We start from the raw sequence: 23,844 nt of genomic DNA, 5'->3' as shown, positions 1-23,844 counted from the left end.
TCTCATGTTACACCTCCACATTCCACCCCTACTAACTTTGCCCTGTACATCGATGTTTATATACAGACCTTCCCAAACACATATACATGTGTAAATACACACAGACACAAACATATATTTCCATCATAAACTGAAATTGGTGGGACATTGTTACTGTAGTGTTTTGAGACTTTTAAGATGAGAGGTTTGTTTTCCACTGAAAATGGTGCTTTCATATGATTTTGGAAACATTATTAATGTTGATAGCACCACCATCCTTCCAGTCACCCAGAAGCATGGTCATGGCTGAGAGAAATCACCATGCCATATGCTCTGATTCCTTTCAGAGTCCATCACTATGGTAAGCTCTGGGAATTTAATATATATTTCTTCCTAATATATTTCCTTCAAAAATTATATAATTTCCATTTATGGGAAATCAGAAAGACATGATCAGATAGACAATTCTTTTATCTTTAAATTGTCAAATATCTTTTTTTGTTTCATCCTGTCAAAATCACATATTTTGACTAGTTTTAAACTGAGCATATAGCAGACCAGCTTCTCCTTGATCTTTTCCTTTCAGATAAAATCTTGAATTGTCATTAGACTCTTTCTGCAATGTTTTTTCTCCCCAAGCACAACATGCCAGGATTTAGTTTCTCCTTTCCCTAGTCTGTATCAACATCATAAAAGATTTGAAGTTTCACCTTTCAGGTGAATCTTTTCATCTCTTTCTCTTCTTCCAAGCATCACAAAGGAGATAAAGCAATTGTCCTTGAGTTGAAAATCTGTTATTAAAAATAATGATGGAAAAAATGTAAGTTCATTTAGTGGGAAGACTTTGTACCTTTATTCCTCTCTGGGCTCTACTCCTGACTTTTTGAACTTGTTTCTGTACCCTTCCCTAGCATTCTTCTCACCCTGGAAGATTCCTTCACCGCTGTGGCCACTTTCTTTGATGGATCATTTCCTCCTGGAACCTCCATCTTCAAGATATTTCCCAAGCCAACCATATTTACTCTTTCATTCCTCAGTCAGCTCTCCGCTTTTGACTCTCCAAACTTCTTACTCTACTATGCACCACCCCCACACATTTCATGGATATCTTTCCCTTCCTATCATCTTTCAGCCTTCTTTTATGTATTATCTTTTCCCCCATTAGAATATAAGCTCCTTGAGGGCAAGAACTATCTTTCTATTTGCTTCTATGTGTATTCTCAACACTTAGCACCAAGTTTGGCAGATGATCAGCATTTAATAAATGCTTACTGGCTTGACTTTGTAAGTTGCTTTAGTTTAACTGGGGACAGTGTGCTATAGGCATCTACCTTGAATGAGGATGAAAGTAATCAGGCTTCCTAAGGGGAAAATATCAATTATACCTTAAAACTGTCACAAAATGCATCTACTTCACCCCCTACCAAAAAATACTTGCCTTATCATTCAAGTGAAAAAGATCAAACTGTAAAGGAAAGCACCAATCATATTTCAGGTCGGAGAGTAACAAATCTATGATTCTGTGCCAAGTGGAGCCCAGCACAGTAACCAATAAGGTATTAGTTTCTAACAGTGTTGTCAATTGAACATTATCTGTTTGTAAAAATAGAAAAAACTTGGCACCAGAATTTCCATACCTCCTTCCTGTTGTCTGCAATTCTCACCTTCCCACTCTCCACCTCCCTACCACCACACCATAAAAAAGTTGCAATACGGTTTGAGTTGGGAATCTTCTGGAAGCATCTTTGGTGCATATAATGCTCAAAACAATGAAAGAATAAATTGGGAGAAGATTGTGTCAGGTAATGTTTATGATTTGCAAAATGTCAGAAGCATTTCTCTAGTTTATTTGTGGCTCTCTCACAGGTCTCCCGTAAATTTAGATACATCACTCACTCAGTTCCTTGGCTATTTTATTGAGAATGACTCCCTCTGCTATGTAAAAACCTCTTCAAAGATCTGCTGAGATTATGTGATTGACTATTTGTGAAGTCATTTTAGTTTCCTGGGTGGTCTGTGTTATCTAAGTATGATTATATGGCTATTGATGTCAGAGAATCCAAACTGGTCTCATCTAAGTAAAAAACTCCCCAGTGTTATCTCAACACATTTAAAGAGGATTCTAAAATATTAATGTCCCATCGAAAAGCCAGAGACATTCTTAAAGACTTGGAAACAAAACCCAAAGTGCAAAAAGTTACTCTCCTAAACTTGAGGGAAAAGCCCAGTAATGATGGCTTGTCTTTGTATTTTCTTTTCTCTGAGCCATAACTAAATGGGGCAGCTGGGGTTTGTCTCAGGGTCCTAAAATCTAGAGCAGAAGTTCTTAACACTTTTGTGTCATGGATCCCTTTGGCAGTCTGGTGAAATCTATGGACAGAAAAAATATTTGTTGCCTACCTTTATAATTAAAGGAAACGAGAAATTTCAGTTAGAGGTTAGTGAAAAACAAAGATGTAATTTTTTTTCCCACCCAAGTTAATAAACCTCCTGAAATCCATGGACTTCATGTTCTTAACATGAATCCCCTGATCTAGGGGATTCTATCAGCACTGTCAAAGGCTGTGCTTTTTCTTCTCATTTTCCATGGCTATACACCCCAGGTGAGCTCTCCCTATCACCTGATCTGCCCACTTTGCTCAATGTGCAGAATTCCTAGTTATGGCTCTGCTCCTTCCTCAGAGGAGTGCAAAGTACTTCATAGATATCTAGTGACAAATGGTAGCATTCACCTCATTTTACACAACTGGGGCAGAAATCAGTTAGGGAGATACCTATAGCTATTTAGTAAATAAATGTAGAAAGTGACTGAATGATGAGTTCCCTTGATTTGACCAAACGTTTTGTTCCCTGAGTCAAACAAATGTGCAGTGAAATCATCCCACTTGCCAAGTCAATATCTGTCTTTTTTTTTGATGCTCCTCAGTTTCTAGATTTGTTTTAGCTCCTCTGCCAGAGCTGCAAACCTTATTTATTTATTTTTTCTGTGTAAATGTTTGTGGTTTTTGCTAAATGGATCAGTTATATCAACACGTCCTACCACATTATTAGTTTTATCAAATAACAGAATGTACAGCCTGCCAGCCAGAATGTGTTTGGTGTATGTCTATCCAGTACATCTTGTAACAACCCTTTTCTAATATAGTTTAGATTTTTTCCTTGTAAGTTAACACATTTATCAGCCCATATTTCAAGGCAAATTTTCTAGTGCATAATTTCTGCAGGAGAATTTTCCCTGTTAATGGGATCCATAGACACTAAAATGCTTCATTCCCTATTTCTGTGTGCATGGAAATTGCTGACTGTTGAAAAACAAAATGTTGACTGGATGGAAGAAAGGAAGGAAAACAAGGGAGGGAGGGATGAAGAGTAGGAGGGATAGAGAAAGGAAGCGGGGTGGGGGGAGAAGGAAGGAAATAAGTTTTGTTTTTCTGGGTTTTTTATTAAGCACTTATTACGTGCCAGGCACTAGGCTAAACATTTTATAAATATTATCCCATTTGAGCCTTGTAACAACCCAAGTAGGTGCTACAATAATCTCTATTTTACAAATGAGAAAACTAGAGGCAGACAGAGGTTAAGTGATTTGCCCAGGGTCATACTTGTAATACACGTCTGAGAACAGATTTGAATTCAGGTCTTCCTGACACCAGGCCTAGTAGTGCTTCCTCCTAGTTATTGTATGCCTTGTGCCTCTACATTTATCAGCCTAGTTTTTCTCCATTAATTCCTTGTGATCCTTTTTGGTGGCCATCACTCTGTCTGGGGGCTGTGGAGTTCTCAAACATTTGGGTTTGGCTGGAAGAGCAAATCTGCTGCATCCAACACATTTTCTTTTAATTGCTAAGCCCATGTGTATTTTAGGAGGAAATTTGATCCATATGTTTCTGATTCATCTACATTGAAGTCACCAAAATGTTTTGTAAGAGAGACTGAGATGAGTCTTTTCTTTCCCTTAGAGACAGGAAGTCGAGGTTGTGAGGAGGAAGTTACCCCCAAACCCATCCTGACCTAGGGTTCATTGGTTAAAAAAAAGAAAAAGCCAAACTTTATGAGGTTTGCATGGGACTTCGCTGGTTCCAAAGCATTTTCCTAGCCCATTCCCATTATAACCCAAGTTACCAAGGTCCAAGCTATCTTTTGTGTCTATGGAGCAGCACATGAGAGCAAATCTCTTCTTTTCAGATTGAAGATTCTCTGTAGGAAATGACTTGATTTTGCCTCATGGTTTGTGTAGGGGTAGAGAAAGGTATGTATTGACCACTTTGCCATGGAACAACTCTGGTATCCTGGTATTTCCCTTATAATTGGTGACTCTCCGATGTCATTAGTCCATAGAGAATACAACACGAGAGAACGGTCTTCTAGGGATTGAGACTCTTGCCAGAGAGTGTTTTGTGGGCTTTCTTGACAAGCTTCCTCCACCCACTGTCATTTGCCAATTAGGCCTAGGATTTGAAGAAACTTTAAAGTCAACCAGTGTGTTTATCCATGTGGATCTCAAGGTCCAACAGTTTCATTAGCAGAGAAAAACAATTGGTGAGAGAGAGAATGTCTGTGAGCCTAGAGAAATAATGATGTTTGGGTGCTTTGATTTCTTCAGAGACTTCCCCACCACATTGAATCACTCCCCTTTATCTTTCCAAACCATCTCACCACCCTTCCCTTGTGACCCACCTCTGCATGCTAATGTCCTAAACCAAAAGCAAACTCATCATTCGCTGGCCAGACAAGGTTTTCCAAGATCTCTCTGCTCTAATTACTGAGCTGCTGCTGCCATAGCCTTGAAAACAGTTGAAGATGTGTAATGCTTCCTTCCCGTGTGCAAAACACATGGCTACCAGATATTCCGGTGGTCAGGAGTACAGAGTCACTCAAAAGTCACTGATATAACCATGATGATGGTGCTGCCTTATGCAGTCGTGGTCCTCGTGGTGAGAAATTGGGATGCTGCCCTAGCATGCCAATTCATCCCTTGAACAAACAGGGGGACATGTGTAGAGTTGGCTTCAGGGTGATTATCCCAAGACTCAGAATTCAGAGAATGCTCTCCTGCTAGCTATTGGGTAGTTCCCTGTGAGGGGAAAGGAATGTGGTTCTGTTAGCTTGTTCTAAAAGAGACCTGACATTTTCTGGAACATTGAACACATATGAATACACCCAAAGAGTGAGTTAACCCTGTCTAGCAAAAAGGTTTTAGTACTCAAAGCTCATAGAAATTCTGCACAGCCTATGGAATTCAGAATCAGTTTTCCTTAAACTATTTCTCTCATTTCTTTAGGCATGCAAAGGTTCTTGGAGGTTGTTTGAGTTTTCACCCCATGTGGAATCCTTTGTACAAAACTTCTGACAAGTAGCTGAATATCCAGTCTATGTTGAACACTTCTGGTGGCAGCAAACTTACTGCCTCATGTACTTTTCGTTGATTTCTATTTATCCTCTTTCTATTTATTCTGTAGATGACTACATAGGGACCTCTTGCCTCCCCTTTCCATGAGGATAGGGATTGATTTACTATTTGCATTTGTATCATCACTGCTGATTTAGTACGTTATCTCTTCAAAGACTTTTCAGGAGGTTAGCATTTAAAAGAACAGAAAAAGTTCTTTTACATAAAGAACAAAATGAGTTCAATCAATTGTTAAATGATATAAGATATTGCTGCATTTTGATAGCTAAAAGGAAAAGAACTCTGGTTTAATAAAAACTGCTAAAATATATGCATGATGAAGCACAGCTTTCAAATGGGATTTGAGCATCCTGGGACATAAAATGAAAGTAGGATAAACATAAAGACGCAAAAAGCCTTTGTAAAAAGATGTATGATGATGAGTCATCCCAAAATTGCCTTGTATTTATTTTTATATACTTTAATGTATACACCCCAAAAGAAAGTAACTTCCCAGAGGACATGGGCTGATTCATTGTGTTCCCCAAGCCTAGCACAGTGCCTGGCACAAAATAGTGTTTAATAAATGCTTGTTGACTGAGTATTTTTGATTTCTTGCTTATCTAGTCTGTTCCATTGATCTACTTTTCCATTTTGTTGTTCAGTCATTTCAGAGTCTTTGCAACCCTATCTGGGGTTTTCTTGGGAAAGATACTGGAGTGGTTTGTCATTTCCTTCTCCAGCTCATTTTACAGATGAGGAAACTGAGGCAAAGAGGATTAAGGGATTTGCCCAGGGTTACACAGCCAGTAAGTGTCAGGTCAGATTTGAACTCATGAAGATGAGCTTTCCTGACTCCGGTCCTAGAATTCTATCCACTGAGTCACCTAGATGCTCTCTGTACCACCTACCTGCCCCTAATAAAAAAATTACATTTTTTAACCAGCTCCAAGTGGTTTTGGTAATTATAGTTTTATACAATGGTTTGAGGTCATGAAGTGCTATTCCCCCACCTTCCCCCCCTTTATTTCCCTTTAGGTCCCAGACATTTTGTTCTTCCAAATTTTAACCTGATTTTGTCTCATTCTGTAGAGTGACCCCTTGGTAATTTGATTGATATAGCATTATGTCTGCAAATTGCTGTAGATAATATCTCTTTAAATTATATTGTCATGGTCCAATTATAAGCAATACATAGCCTTTTAGTTACTTAAGATTTTATTTCTAAGAAGAGTATTTTGCAACTTATTCATATAAGTCTTGAGTGAGGTAGACTGACCACCAGATACTACATACATTTTGTAGTTATTTTGTATATGATTTCTTTTTCTATCTTTTATCTATCATTTTTTAAATTTTTTATAGGGATGCTGATAAATTTTGTGTATCTATTTTGCATCTCATGGTTTAATTTTTAAAAAACTACTGTTTGCTGATTCTATAAAGTTTTCAAAGGAAACCTTCATGCCATCTGCAAAAATGATAATTTTGTTTCTTCTTTACCAATTATTGAGGTTTTAGTATTATTCTCTTGTGATATTTCTATTGCTGCCATTTTTAGAACTACAACAAATAACAATGGAAAAGAGTGGCATTGAAATATTTCTTTTAAATACACAAAAGGGAACAGAGGGAGTCATAGATTAGTGCAACATCTTTGAAAATGACATGTTGAATTTATTATATACTTAAAAAGAAAAGCAAATTGTACATAAAAGAGATTTTCAGTGTTGTATACAAAACCTAGCACAGTGCCTGGCATAGAATGGGTGTATAATAAATGCTTGTTGACTGATTGTTTATGATTCTTCTGTTTTCTGTTCTAATAAGGATATAGAAATATTTATTTTATTTAGTGTTTCCTAAATAGAGAATAAAATAAAATTCAAAGGAAGGAGAAGAAATATCAAGTCTCTCCAATCCATCCCACACAAGGCTGTCTGACCATATCATGGTCAATTGGCTCTCTCTACTAGTTCCCTATCAACTTTAAGGTCAAATACAAACTCCTCTTTTTGATATTTCAAGTCTTTCATGATCCAACCTAATTTTCTTATATTATTACGTTACTTTCCTGCACATACTCTTCAGTCTAGTCAAATTGGCCTTGTTATTGTACCTATGTGATTTTAAATACTCCAACCTCATGTCTTTGAACAAACTCTCCCCATGCCTGCAAAGTCCTCTTCCTCACTTCTACCTCTTAGAATTCCTAGTTTACTTCAGCACTCAACTCAAATGTCACTTTTGTAAGGTATCATGTTGCATTTTTATTTCAATGATGTAAAATAATTTTTATTAAGCTTGCCCTTAATTTTTCAGGATTTCTATTTTTGTACTTAATTGGGGATTTTAAATTTGTTCTTTTTCTAGTTTTTCTTTTTACTGCATGTCCAATTCGCTGATCTGTTCTCTCTCTCTCTCTCTCTCTCTCTCTCTCTCTCTCTCTCTCTCTCTCTCTCTCTCTCTCTCTCTCTCTATTTCTGTTTTTATTGATTTAAGCATTTAGAGATATAAATTTTCTCCTAAGTATTGCTTTAGTGGCATCTCACACATTTTGGTATGTTGACTCATTGTTGTCATTATATGTAATAAAATTATTGATTGTTTCTATGATTTGCTTTTTTGCCCACTCATTCTTTAGTTTGTTTTAGATTGCTTAGTTCCCAACTAATTTTTAATATTTGCTTCCAAGACCCTTTATTGGATGTAATTTTGATTGCATTATGGTCTGCAAATGGATGCATTTAATATTCTTTTCTGCCTTTGGTTCTGAGGTTTTTATGCCCAAATACATGGTTCATTTTTTGTGAAGATGCCATGTACAGCTGACAAAAAATATTCTCCTTTGTATTCTTATTTATTTTTCTCCAGAGTTGTATCATATCTAACTTTTCTATTCATCTTTTAACTTCTTTCTTATTTATTTTATGGTTGGATTTACCTAGTTCTGAGAGGGTACAATTGAGGTCCCCCCAATATAGTTTTGCTATCTATTTTCTCCTGTAACTCATTTAACTTTTCCTTTAAGAATTTGGATGTTCTCCCATTTGGTGCATATAAATTTAGTATTTCCATCTGTTGTCTATGGTACCTTTTAGTAAAATATAGTTTCCCTGGTTATCTCTTTTAATTGGGTCATTTTTTAATTTTGCTTTTTCTGAGATGGTAATTGCTACCTCTGCCTTTTTTTTTTAACTTTGGCTAAAGAATGACAAAATCTGGTCCAGCCCCTTATTTCAACCCTATGAGTGTCTTTCTGTTTCAAGTATGTAACTTGTAAACAGCATATTGTTGGATCCTGGTTTCTAATCCATTCTACTATACTCTTCTTTTTTATGGGTGAGTTTATCCTACTCACCTTCAGAATTCTGATTAATAGCTGCACATTTCCATCTGTCCTATTTTTTTCTGTTTATTCTTCTCTCTCTCTCTCTCTCTCTCTCTCTCTCTCTCTCTCTCTCTCTCTCTCTCTCTCTCTCTTATTACCTCTTTTCATCCTTTATACCCTTCTCAAAAGTAAATTTTGCTTCTGACCACTACCTCCTTTTATCTATTCTTCCTTTTATCCTCTTCCCTTTTCTCTTAGCCCCTTTCCCTCCTATTTTCCTGACAGATAGGATACATTTCTATATTCAGTTAAGAATGTTTCTATATTCTTCCCTCTTTGAACCAATTCTGAGAATAAGGTTCAAGTGTTGCCCACTCTCCTCACTTTCCCTTCCACTGTAAGAACTTTCAAGTGTGCCTCTTTTATGTGAGCTAATTTTCCCCATTCTACCTCTCCCTTTCCCCTTCTCCCAAATGCATCCCTCTTTTTCATCCCTTCATTTTTCTGAGATCATCTCAGTATAATTGACTCATGTCCATGTCATCTGTTTTTGCAGTCTCCTAATTGCCATAATAATGAAGTTCTTAGAAGTTACATGTATCATCTTCCCATACTGGAATGTAAACAGTTTAACCTTATTAAGTCTCTTTCATGTTTACTTTTTTATGCTTCCTTAAGTCTTGTGTTAGATATCAAATTTTCTGTTCAGCTTTAGTTTTTCCATTGGAAATGCTTGAAAGTCATCTATTTCATTAAATGACCATTTTCTCCCTAAATCATTATACTTAGTTTCGCTGGGAAGGGGATTCTTGGTTGCAATCCTAGATCAGGGGTAGGGAACCTGCAGCCTCAAGGCCACATGTGGCCCTCTAAGTCCTCAAATGTGGCCCTTTGACTGAATCTAAACTTCACAGAACAAGGACTCTTAATAAAAGGATTTGTTCTGTAAAACTTGGACTCAATCAAAAAAGGCCACACCCGAGGACCTAGAAGGTCACATGTGGCCTCAAGGCTACAGATTCCCCATCCCTGTTCTAGATCCTTTGACTTCCAGAATATCATATTCCAAGCTCTCCAGTTCTTTAACTTGAAAGCAGATAAATCTTGTGTGATCCTGCCTGTGGCTCTTCAATGACCACTTGTAATATTGTCTCCTTGATCTGGGAGCTCTAGAATCTGTCTGCCATATTTCTGGGAATTTTCATTGTGGGATCTCTTCCAAAAGGTAATTGGTGGATCTTTTTATTTTATTTTACCCCTGATTCTAAAATATTGAGGCAGTTTTCCTTTATAATTTCTTGAAATTTGATGTCTAGCTCTTTTTTTTTAATCATGGCTTTCATGTAGTCCAATAATTCTTAAACTATCTCTCCTCACTCTATTTTCTAGGTCAGTTGATTTCCCAATGAGATAATTTCCCCCATTCTCCCTCTCCCTTCTTTCTCTCCTTTGGGTTATCATGTATCAAGAATGTGCTGGTAATAGAAATGTTATTTGTGCTTTATTTTCAAAGACCGATGAATTCATTGGGCAATGTCTTGACTAATACATGAACTGGATTTAAGTGAGGCACAGTTGCACAAAGTAATCAGGCTCATTTTTTCAGAGTCATTGAAATCACAACTACTGGTAATGGCTCTGGATGCAGTGAATGACCTTAGTTTCTTCATTGTCTGACCAACCTCTCAGCAAGTCATAGTGCCTGCTTCAACCACTTTCATAGCCATTGGAATGAATTGTTCTCATCTACCCGTTCCACTAGGGAAATCCTTCACATGCTTGGGGCGGACACTTCCCTAACTCAACGATGGATTTGAGGTCCATGGGTTACCCTCAACCTGGTTTAACCCATCTGCAGAGGCATTATCCTGGGGTGTAGCCACTGCACGTTGTATAGCTTCTTGCAGTCACAGATAAGAGTTAAGTACCAGGTAGACACCAAAGATGGATGAACAGCCCTGAAAAGTGCTTGGCAAGCCCTCACACCACAGTGCTAGTCCTCCTTGAATATCTCATAGGCTCCAGGAGAGCATAATTCCAATAAGAGAAGATAAACATAAAAGGAAGCTGAAGGGAAGATTGGAAGAGATAAAGATATCAAATATCTGGAGATCAGATCTGGAATTCATTCTGGAGATTAATGAACTATTGCTGGACCTTTTTAAAGGCCTTTTAAAGTGGAACTTTTGGGAGAAGCAATCTGAACAGAGGGAGAGATCACAGGGACAGAGAGGCTCTTTGTGTTAATTTCAGATTGAGTCTCCAAGATGAAAATCTAGAGTATGGGAGAGGAGGTTTAGAATGTAACTTTTCCTCTTATCTTCTGTTGCTCCCTATTTACTGGCTTGTTCTCTGACACTTTCAAATATTTATATATCTCTTCTGTCCCCAAAAACTCCTTGGGTTATGATTCTATATTTTTCTTGATTTTCACAGCCAGACTCTAAGGAAAAAGCCATCTATACTTAATGCCTCCATTGACTTTTAAAGCCTTTACAATATGGCATCCAACCCCACCATACTATTGAAATACCACCAAATCCAACAAGCCCTTTTCACTCCTCCTTAATTTCTCTTTATCTTTTGACCCTGTCCATGACTACCTCCTTGTGAGTACTCTCTTCTCCCTTCGTTTCCATGATACTTTTCCTGGTTTTTCTCCTCTTCTTTTCACTTCTGCTCTTGGTCTTTTTTTGCTGTATTGTGAAACAACTCTTGCCCTTATCTGTGAATGTTGCCCAAAAATACATCCCTGGTCCTCCTCTACCTCAATAATCCCATCAGCTTCCTTGAGTTTAATTATCATGTCTATATGACTCCTCAATGTTTTTATTCAACTTTAATCTCCCTCCTATAGTCCAGTTCCACATTTACCAACTGCCTATTAGGCATTTCCATTAGACTATCACATTGGAATCTCAACCTTAACATATCCAAAACAAAATTCATTCTCCTTCCTCCTAAACCCACCCTGCTTCCAAACTTCTTGATTTTTGTTGAGAGAATCACTATTGTCCGGTAAATCCAAATTTGTAACCTCCCAGCCAACATTAATTTTTCCCATTCCTTCCTCCCAAATAACCAATCCATTGTGAAATCTTGTTCATTTCACATGATATAGTATCTCGATTTCATTCCCTCTTTTTTATTCGTATGACTACTGCCTTATTTCAGGCCCACATCAACTCTCATAGTGCTTAAAACACAATACAAATTTAAAAAATGTTTGCTTACTTGATCCACTCCCACCTGAGCTATTGTAATAGTGTGCCTTTTCAGTTTGTCCCCACGTAAACCATTTTTCTCCCAGCTGATAAAATAATCTTGCTAGAGTATAGATCAGACTATGTTTCTTGAACTGAAATTAATTGAAATGTGGACCCATTGGTGACATTAAGATAGTCATGAGAAGAGACCAGCAGTGATGGTTGGCAACACTGCTAAGCAGTTCCAAGGCATTTATTTATCAACCTGACATTAACAATGGGGAGGTCTGCTGACTTCCCGGAGAATGTATCTAAACTATGACAGAGAGCCTCCCAAGATTTGTTAAATCTGACATTTCCAAACACTTCTGGTAATTCATGTGTGGGATCGAACTGTGTTGCTGGAATAAACGTAGACGGCATTGCTGGGGATTACAAAGTCCAGGAGAGGTCTCTGGGAGGGGGGGAATGTTTGCATCACTACTGCCATTTGGAGGCGAGGCTAATATGAAAAAGGCCAGTTTGGAAAATGATTAATAAGATGACACCTGTGAACAGAATTTAGATTTCTGGACCACAAATTAAAACATGAATGACGGACATATGGCCAGGGATGAAGTGCAGATGTTGATGACTGACAAAATTATATTTTCCTAGAGTCTTACAAGTCTGATAAAAATGATTTAAATTTAAAAAGAGAATAAAAGGAAGAAAAATGTCTAAGTCTACCAAGTTAGAGACTATGCAAAGTAATAATTACAACACAGGAAAAAATAGTCATTAATTTAAGGAGCCAAATTTTTTAAAAAGAGTCAACAGTATAATTCTACCCAAATTAATATACTTGTTTAGTGCCATACCAATTAAACTATCAGACAATTACTTTCTAGAGCTGGACAAAATAATATCAAAATTCATTTGGAAAAACAAAAGGTCCAGAATATCAAAGGGACTAATGAAAAGAAATGCTTGGGAAGGTGGCCTAGCGCTACCAGACCTCAAACTGTACTATAAAGCAGCAATTATCAAAACCACTTGGTATTGGCTAACAAACAGAGAGGTAGACAAGTGGAATAGACTTGGCACTCAAGATGCAGTAGGAAAGGAATATAGCAACCTTCTGTTTGATAAACCCAAGGACCCCAGCTTCTGGGATAAGAACTCATTGTTTGACAAAAATTGCTGGGAAAACTGGATAACAGTGTGGCGGAAATTAGGCATAGACCCATACCTGACACCGTACACAAGAATAAAGTCCAAATGGGTACATGATTTAGGTATAAAGATTGATACCATGAATAAACTGGAGAAGCAAGGAATAGTGTATTTATCAGATCTATGGAGAAGGGAAGAATTCTTTACTAAAGGAGAGATAGAATGCATTATGAAATGCAAAATGGATAATTTTGATTACATTAAACTGAGAAGTTTTTGCACAACCAAACCCAATGCAACCAAAATCCGGAGGGATGTAGTAAATTGGGAAAGAATTTTTACAGCTAAGCTCAGGGATAAAGGCCTCATTTCTAGAATATATAGAGAACTGATCCAAATGTATAATCATACAAGTCATTCCCCAATTGATGAATGGTCAAAGGATATGAACAGGCAATTTTCAGAGGAAGAGGTTAAGGCTATCTATAATCATATGAAAAAATGCTCTAAATCACTATTGGTTAGAGAGATGCAAATCAAAACAACTCTGAGGTACCACATCACACCTATAAGATTGGCAAACATGACAGAACAAGAAAATGATAAATGCTGGAGAAGATGTGGGAAAGTTGGAACACTAATTCATTGTTGGTGGAGCTGCGAGCACATCCAACCATTCTGGAGAGCAATTTGGAACTATGCCCAAAGGGCTACAAAAATGTGCATACCCTTTGACCCAGCAATATCGCTACTAGGACTATATCCCCAAGAGATCATAAAAATGGGAAAGGGTCCCACATGTACAAAAATATTTATAGCAGCACTCTATGTAGTTGCCAAAAACTGGAAGTCAAGGGGATGTCCATCAATTGGGGAATGGCTGAATAAATTATGGTATATGAATGTAATGGAGTACTATTGTGCCATAAGAAATGATGAACAAGAAGACTTCAGAGAGGCCTGGAAGGACTTATATGACCTGATGCTGAGTGAAAGGAGCAGAACTAGGAGAACTTTATGCACAGCAACAACCACAGTGTGTGAGAGTTTTTTCTGGTAGACTTTGATTTTTGTAATAACACAAGAACTTCTTATCAAAAAAAAAAAAAAATCCCAATGGAGGATCTCAAGGCAAAATGCCTGCCACACTCAGAGAGAGAAATATGGAAGTCACTCACATATTGTAGCAGATCATGTTTGTGTATGTGTATGTGTTTGTGTATCATGTTCTGATTTGTTATACGATTTCTTTCATTTATCTTAGTCTGACTACATAGCATGACTATAGTGAAAATATACTCAATAGGAAAGTATATGTAGAATCTATACAGAATTGTATGCAGTCGTGGGGAGGGAGGGGGGGAGTGAGGGGTAGGTGGGGCGGATAAAATCACAATTGTATGGCAGTGATTGTTAAACATTACAAAAAAAAAAGAGTCAACAGTATAATCCCTACTTTCAGCTTTCTGTGTGCTGATATACAGAGTATTAGTACTAAATAAAATCAAGTAGAAATTTAAATTTGCAAGGAAGTAAATTTAATCTTATATGTCTCTGTAGTTTGGTGAGATACAACTGATGACTAGATTATGACTCTGGAAAAGTGTTTTTTTTTCCAAGAAGAATAAGGAAATATAACTTATAGTAGCTTTGTATATTAAGACATACTCATGATGTAGGTATAAAGATTGATAATATAAACAAATTAGGGGAGCAAGAAATAGTGTATTTCTCAGATTTGTGGAGAATGGAGAATTTTTTGATCAAACAAGAGATAAAGAACATTATGAAGTGCAAAATGCATAATTTTGATTACATTAAATTGAAAAATTTTTGCACAAACAGACCCATTGCAACCAAGATTAGGAGGGAAGCAGAAAACTGGGAAAGAATTTTTGCAACGATGGCTGTTAGCAGTGTTGCGGCTCAGCTCTTGTGCAGTGGCTGTGGCAGTGACAGCTTCGGAGCTCGATACAGTATTACAAGGCATGACTTGTTGAGTCATCAACGGAGAGAGTGATTTACATTTGGAGATGAAGTCTCATACCATTTTGTTGGTACAACCTACCAAGAGGCCAAAAGGCCAAACTTATGCTGATTATGAATCGGTGAATGAATGCATGGAAGGAGTTTGTAAGATGTATGAAGAATATCTAAAGAGAATGAATCCCAACAGTCCCTCTGTCGCATATGACATAAGTCAGTTGTTTGATTTCATTGATGATCTGGCAGATCTTAGTTGCCTTGTGTACTGAGCAGATGCTCAGATGTACCAGCCCTACAACAAAGATTGGATCAAAGAGAAGATCTATGTGCTTCTCCATCAGCAGACCCAACAAGCTGGCAAGCCTTGGGGGGATGTGGGGAGGGCTTGGAAAACACGTGTGTACAGAATGCTGTAGTGGGAGAGTTGTTATTATAGAAGTCTTGTTTCCATTTTGTTACGATCTAGCCAAGGTCAAACGCATTAGGAGTATTAGAAGATTTTTGTCTTGTTCAATCTGAAGCCCCTGTCCCTCCCCATTTTCTTTTTCTTTTTTAAGAAGTAGCTAAAAATTACTCTTTGGTCAGTTGGCACTTAATTACAGTTCTTCCAGCTGTTATATCTGCTTATAACGCTCACTGTACTTATCCTTCTGTGTAAGGGTTTTCCAGAATTTAGTTATGTCCTCAAAACTCTAAGGCTTAGTAGAGAATACAATAAATGCTCTTTAGTTAATAAAAATAAGAATTTTTGCACCTAGTGTCTGTGATAAAGGCCACATTTCTAAAATATATAGAGAATTAAGTCAAATGTACAAGAATACAAGTCATTCCCCAATTGATAAGTGGTCAAAGGATATGAACAGGCAGTTTTCAAGGAAGAAATTAAAGCTATCTATAGCCCCATGAAAAAATGCTCTAAATCACTATTGATTAGAGAAACGCAAATCAAAACAACTCTGAAGTACCACATCATACCTATCAGATTGGCTAACATGACAAAACAGGAAGATGACACATGTTGGAGAAGATGTGGGAGAGTTGGAACACGAATTCATTGCTGGTGGAGCTGTGAGCTGATCCAAAAATTCTGGAGAGCAATTTGGAACTATGCCCAAAGGGATACAAAAATGTGCATACCCTTTGACTCAGCAATAATGCTTCTAGGACTATATCCCCAAGAGACCATAAAAATAGGAAAGGGTCCCACATGTACAAAAATATTTATAGCAGCACTCTTTGTGGTGGCCAAAAACTGGAAATCAAGGGGGTGCCCATCAATTAGGGAATGGCTGAACAAGTTGTGGTATATGAATGTAATGGAATACTATTGTGCTATAAGTAATGACGAACAGGAAGACTTCAGAGAGGCCTGGAAGGACTTCTATGAACTGATGCTGAGTGAAAGGAGCAGAACCAGGAGAACTTCGTACATAGCAGCAACCACAGTATGCGAGGAATTTTTCTGGCAGACTTAGTCCTTCACAGCAATGAAAGGACCTAAAAAATTCCCAATGGACTCTTGAGACAAAACGCCTTCAACATCTAGAGAAAGAAGTATGGAACTGGATCACAGAATGAAGCAAACCATTTTCCTTGTATTATGTTATGTTTTGTTTTGGTTTGGTTTGTTTTGGTTTTTCTTGTGATTTCTCCCATTCAATTTAATTCTTCTATGCAACATGACTAAGGTGAAAATGCGTTGAATAAGAATGTATGTCTAGAATCTATATCAGATTGCACACTTTCTCAGAGAGAAAGAGGGAGGAAAGGAGAGGGGAAGGAGGGGTAAGGAGGGAAAAAAATCTATGATATGTAGAAGTGATTGTAGAACCCTGAAAACAAATAAACTAATTTTTTTTTTAAAAAAAGACGTACATGAGGAAATTCAGGAAAAGAAAGGAAAAGCAGAGTGGAGAACTTTTTGAGTAAAGATAAATGGAGACAAAAATAAAAATTATATTGTCATGTTAGTAGAACTTACCTGGACAGAGAAGGAAATTAATTAGAAATTTGGGGAAATGATCTGCAGCCAGGCATGAAGACATGTTTTAGTACTAATAAAAAATTTTGGTCAAAATCAAATGAGATAAGATGTGTAAAACAATTTGTAAACCTTAAAGCACTTTATAAATGGTAACCATTATGCTTATTATATCTGGTCATCTGCTGGAATTCTGCCAAAATAGAGTAGGAATAATTTGTATGATAACAACTATATTACAGAGAAAAAAAAACACTTTAAAATACTTTAGAATCTGATCATTGCAATGTTATGAGAGGATCAAAGATAAAACATGCCACCCACATCCTACCAGCAAGATGATGGGCAGGCATAAAATGTAGAATGAGACATACATATTTGATTAATGAAAAGTATTAAAAAAAGGTTGTTGGAGCTTTTCTTAAAGTTATTGAAGGAAAAGCGGAGGATCAGTAGCAAACACAAGTAGGACAGCTTTGAAAATAATGTGTTGAGTTTTTTGCATAATTGGAGAGAGAAACAAGCTATTTCATGGTGCATATTCATGGTTCCATGGGTAAACATCATTTTCTGTTCCACTTTATATATGGAAATGCCCATTTTATTTATTGTTTGCTAAGTTCAAAAGAAGAAAATAAATTCATGTACAAGAAGCAAAAAAGGGAACTGTATCCCAGACTTGATTCTGAACAGGGAGAAACTGGTTTTTGACTATAAAAATGATGATAATCTTGAGTAAGACTTTTGTCTTTTGTTTAATATACCCTGACTAGTATGTAGCAGGAGTTTAATAAATGCTCATTGACTGCCCTTATGGAATGCTGTGCATTTTTCCTATCCTTGATTCTCCTCTCTGTACCCATTCTAGTTTTCCAGGGGCTTTTCTGAAATGGAATGAAAGAAGTCACAACTGAAGTCAGCACCACATATATTGTCTGATCAGGGCTGAGTCGAGCAAAGTTGTTTCCTTGATCATTTGAAGGTGAGACGAGGTGCCATAGATATTAACATTTTCTCAATAATGTCAATATAATTTATCTTGTCATTAAAACTTCATTGAAGCACTAATGAAGTCTTAGTGCACTCTAAACCCTTTATGTTGACTCTAGTTCTTCAAAATCATAAACTAAAATGAAAATGTAATAAGGGAAAGGGTAACTTGGTGGCTAAAATGCTCAACTAATGTAGAAAAGACCTGCCATTATGTAGAAAAGTTACATACAGCATAATTTTAATATTATAAAATCTCATTGGCAGTAATGTCAGAGGTTACCTGCTTCAATTCTGAACTAGAATTACACACACACACACACACACACACACACACACACACACACACACACACACACACACACACAAACACCATTCTCACAAAGTGGTTATCCAGACTCTGTTTAAATGTACAGTGATAAACTCATGATGAAGCATGCTATCCACTTCAGAGAAAGAACTCAGACTATCTGACAACAGACTGAAGCATGCTATTTTTCACTTTCTTTCATTCTTTTTAAAAATTTTAATCTGCTTATACAAAATGACTAATATGGAAATGTTTTACTTGATTGCACATGTATAAAGCATATGGCATTGCTCCCTGTCTCATGGAGGGGGAAGGCAAGGGAGGAAGAGAAGGACAGAATTTGGAACTCAAAACTTTAAAAAATGTTAAAAACTGTTTTAACATGTAATTATGGGAAATAAAAAAGATGGCATTGGACATGGAAAGAACCACAAAAACAAACAAACAAACATAGCGATAGAGAACCCAGTACCTTTGGAGGCAACTGGGCCACTTTTGGATAATTTTCACTCTTAAGGAGTTCTTTCTTATGTTAAGAAGATGTGTCTTATGTCAAAAGTTTCAAGAGAGGATAGTCAACGATGTTGAATGTTGCATGGAGGTCAATGAGAATGAAGTCTAAGAAAAAGCTGTTGGCTTTAGTTATTAGGTCACTGGTGACCTTTTCAGAAGATGTGGGATAGAGAGCAGTGTACTATTATCTAGATGTATTCAGTTGACTTCGTAATGAAATGGATTCAGAATTGAGAATCTCAGAATCTGAGAAATTAATGGATCAATGTCAACTGGAAGGGAAGAATCTAATGCAAGTCCCCAGGGATCTGTCCTTGGTCCTGAGTTGTTCAACTGTTTCTTCAGTGACTTGTATGAAGACAGAGTTGGAATGTTTATGAAATTTTCAGGTGATATGAATCTGGAAAGGATAAGTAATATGTTGGAGGACAATAAAAATTTAAAATTATCTCAATGGTTTAGAATAGTGGGCTAAATCCAGTTAAATTAAAAATTGTGAGGTCTTCATTTAGGTTTTTAAAAAATCAACTGTATATATACAGAATGAGGAAATGTAGCTGCACAACAGTACAGATTTTTTTTAAAAAAAGGATCTGGAAGGCTGGTCTGGGCTCTGTGGGCTGCGCTTTGCTCAGTGCCCGGTGTGATAGCCCTTTCCTGTCAGCCTTCTAGGCTGCTTTGAACTGGAAAACTCTTTCATTTTGTAGTTTTGTGGCTTCCGCTGCTCTAGAATTTGTTTAGAGTCATTTTTACAGATATTTTATGAACTTTGAGGGGAGAGTTTTTACAGGTCCATCCCTCTATTCCACCATCTTGGTTCCGCCCCTCAACAAGTATTTGTTAAGCACTTATAAATGCCATTCCTACCTCATGGCACCGGAAACTGAACAAAATACTCAAGAGACAATTTGATGGGGTCTTTGCAGAGAAGGCCTACTGCCTCCTTCATTTTCATAATGTTTCTATCAATATATCCTAGGAGTATATTAGCCTTTGGGGCTGCTTTTTCAGCCTGTTAACTCACACTAAACTGCTAGTGCACTTAAAAACAAATTACTAGATCTATTTTACATGAATTATCCAACCATGGTTTTCCTGTCCTCTACCAGTGAAGAGTGTAGTATCATATGATCATAGAATTTAATGCTGAAGGGAACCTTAAAAGTAATTGTCTAATCCCTCATTTGATGAAACAGATGCAGACAGTTTATTTGCCCCAGTTTATAAAAATATTAGTTGACAAAAATGGAATTGGAACTCAGGTGTTCTCACACCAATATTTTTAGTCCAAGTATAGGATTTTTTATTGATCCCTCTTCGACTTAAATATATTAGATTTGTACTTTTCATTGAGACCTTTTGGGACTCTATTTGGATCCAATTGATACTTTTGTATTCCATCATCCCAGATATTGGCTGAATCCAATAAGTATGCCGCATTTGCCTTCATCCAAGTCTCATAAAAATGGTGACCTACACAGGATCAAGTGTAGGTCACTAGACCTACAGCATTCTACTAGAAACTTCCCTCCAAGTTAACATTGACCCATTAATTCCCATTTTTTCCAGTCTTATCATTTACCCACTTTCAAATCTACCTGAGTATAAAGCCCATATCACTATCTATTCCCCCCAAAAAATCATGATAAATTACATCAAAAGCCTTAATTCCAAATATTTTTTGCCTCTGACATTGGTTTACTAGCATATTAATCACGTTAAAAAATGGAATATGGTGAATCTGACATCACTTGCTCTTGATAAACCAACATTGGTTCTTGGTGATCACTTCTCTTTCTTTTCTATGTTCTCATAAATATTCCTTTACTAGTGTGTGCAATAATTTTCCTGGAAATCAAACCCAAGAATTTCATTATTGAAAAAATTATCTCTCTCTTGCATATACTTCCACTGGAGAATTTTAAATCATTTAAATCATTCACTCTGTGTATCCTTTTTTCTGAACTCTTTGTATTCAGCTCTCATAAAATAGAGTATAACTCATACTGCATTGCATTTTCTCTTATCTTTTCTACCATGAACTTTGAAGCTGAAGGATTTTACTTTATCATCAGCCTTCCTATTTGGTCAAAACTGATGAGAAGGCCAACTCCCATTTTATAGATGATGAATCAGGGAACAGGTCTACCTTGAATGAAATACATACAGAAGTGTTGCCATAAGCTCACCAAGTTACTTTCATCTCTAATGTGTTTGTGCAAATCAGTTTGTAAACTTCTGATGTTTAAACTGAAGGCAAGTTGCACATCTCTTCAGCCATCTGGGCAAGGGGAAACCTTTGCAGCTTGGTATATGAAGTCAATGAACAGCCAAGATACAGATCAAGTGAGTCTACTTACCAAGTGTATTTTTAAAGATCCTTATAAACATGGTCATCTCTAGACCGTCTTACTTATAAAGACAGAGCCAAGTGGAAAGCATCAGCTACTCATCATGAGTAAAATAATATTTATTGGGGTATAACAATGCCCAAGGGCTTGGTGAACTAAACAATCAAAATCACAGTAATAGGTATCAAACTAGAGCCCCAAATACCATTTAAACTACAACGAAAGAGTAAATTTTATGGTCTTGCTTTTTATGACTGAAGACGTATACACTAGCTATCAAAATCACTTTAATTTTCAAGCTCACTCCAGGCCTGAAACAAAATAACCCAAAAGCTCCTATTACCGTAATTTAACAGAAAGCACAGCCATCTTTTCTTTATCTATGACAACACGATGTCATAAATACAGCTGCTTTTCATCCATAATTACATAAACAATAAACATGCTGCCATTCACTAGGGTTTTAATAGTCAATACACGTAAGCAATATTGTGATCTAATGGGCTGCATCTGTTTTCTTTAACCTTCTTCATTTTACTCATCATCCTTGTCCTCGTCAGAAAAATGAGGCACAGACTTCTTTGCCACCACGTTGTCCAGTCCCTGCCTTGCAGATAGGGGTTCACATTCTGAAAAATACATAGTTTAGTGATGTAAAAAAGGATCAGTTATGCATAACACAGGAAAACACATGGAAGCAATGTATTATGATATGCCCTATAAACTGGACCACTTTGTGATGGGCATTACTGAAGGATTCTATTGAGTGAAATATTATTTCAGGGTGCTAACTAGAATTTATGCTTCTAACTTAAACCTGTAGGATAGCTAACAACCAACCTCCCTCCCTCCCTCGCCATAATCTGGCATGCTTTATCTGTGCAAATATGAGTGCTTGAGTGAATAAGCCTTCCAATAACCTAGCTATTGATCCTTATATACAGGAAAATTCTCATGCTATGTTCCTGTGGGTGGTTTTAATTTTTTTTGGTTTATCAAATACTTTACTAGAAAAAAAATAGCTCTGTGAGACTATTAAATGAATGTTCTTCTGAGTCTAACTCCAGGTATGGATAGCAAGAAAAGTGGTCTGAGCCTCCAATCCATGATGCCAGTAAGCCTGTGAGATGCTGGTATGAACTGAAAAAGGTGATCTCATGGGAATGGTGGGAGAGCGGCTGTTCAGCCTGGGCTGAGGTAGAATTCTCCTGACTCAATTTCCCCACTGACACCTGGCCGACTTTAAGCCTGACTGAATGCAAGTTGGCAATCCACTCCTACCTGGAACTGACATGAAGTTGGGGAGATATTGGTTCCCTGAAATGTTCCTACTCTTAGTGGCAATTTCCTAGAGTCAAAAGGTTTGTGAGTTTAATACCAGATCTATTCAATTATAGATTGTTGGTAGGAAAACATCCGAGGTTAAGTCTAAAATTAAGCTATTAGGCTTAGGACTTTAGACCAACAACAATAAGTTAGGGTCCTTTCATTCTTAGTAATACTGTGGAGACAATTAGGTCAAGAGCTTGTGAAGTTAGCAACTTAAATATTATTTGTGTCTCAGTTGGTTAATGTTTTAAAAAAATTCTTTTGTGATCTATATTGTAAATGCTTTAAAAAGAAGCATCACCTGACCACAAGTTGGAATTGTTTGATGTGATAGGAACTGTGTTAAAAATGAAAAATAAAATAAAATTTAAAAAATAGCTCTGAAGATTTATAAGCACACCAGAAGTGAAACTGAAATTCAAAAGCTATTGAAAAGACTTTTTTCATTGCATAAGTGATTTTTTTTCTATTCAAGTACTAAACAGTAGTGAAGTAGAGAGGCATTGTGGGAGTCTCTAGTACTCACACATATCCAGGTGGTCAAATTAAAAAGCTATACACCTTGGGAAAAGCCTGTATATCCAGTGCTGGCCTCTACAGTGTGTAACACTCTTCCCTCTGGTGGCATGTGGAATGAGTCAAAAGTTTGTCCATTGCTGCGCCAACTCACATCTATTTTGTAGCATTTGGAGTTGGAGCAAGCAATTGGAGCCTTGCAGGATAGTCTTTAGCAGGAAGTAAAATTGTTGCAAAAGCTTTTGAAGATATTTGTTTATTGAAGAGCCTTTCCAATGACCCAACAAAAATAAGAAAGGGACTTCGGGATTTTATGATTCCAGAATGATTAGTAATTCAGTTACATGTGAAACAGACTCACTGAGGCAACATTTTGCAGGGGCTTTGTGTCCAGATGGGGCTCCTTGTGGGTCAAAAAACCACATTTCCATTCTCAAAGCTTCATCTGGAGGTGCTATGCTCCCTTAGAGCACTTAACTAAGCATGCTCCCCTGAATACTAGATTGGGGGATCAGTTTTTGCATCTGACAGCTAAATGACTCAATCGTGGGAAGGTTTTCAAGCTCTCCTGCTAACACTGTATCCTTTCTTATTGGGGCTCTACTTCAAAGCAAGTTAAGAAACAGGCTCAGAAGAGAAACAAACCAACCTGGTTGAAATTTGTGGAAATTCCTGTGTGAAGGGTGATATGGGGTTTTTTTAAAGTCATTTTCTGGGAAATCTTCCTAGGTGAATTTAAATACTTTTTAGACTAAATAAAGGGGAGTTCTCCAATATTAATTGAATATGTGTAAAGACTGAACAGTGA

At 37.0% G+C, this 23,844-nt stretch overlaps 2 pseudogenes; one reads left to right on the top strand and one right to left on the bottom strand.

The window, feature by feature from the left end:
- The window catches only part of LOC140513824 (enhancer of rudimentary homolog pseudogene), an 87,323-nt pseudogene extending 69,561 nt beyond the window's left edge, over positions 1–17,762 (top strand).
- A 3,530-nt stretch (positions 17,763–21,292) lies between these two features.
- LOC140513812 (neuroendocrine protein 7B2-like) overlaps positions 21,293–23,844 on the bottom strand; it is a 63,135-nt pseudogene continuing 60,583 nt past the window's right edge.

Source organism: Notamacropus eugenii, chromosome 7, assembly GCF_028372415.1.
Source record: "Notamacropus eugenii isolate mMacEug1 chromosome 7, mMacEug1.pri_v2, whole genome shotgun sequence".
Taxonomy (NCBI): domain Eukaryota; kingdom Metazoa; phylum Chordata; class Mammalia; order Diprotodontia; family Macropodidae; genus Notamacropus; species Notamacropus eugenii.
The sequence above is the reverse complement of the archived record's forward strand: the minus strand, read 5'-3'. Positions and strand labels throughout refer to the sequence as shown.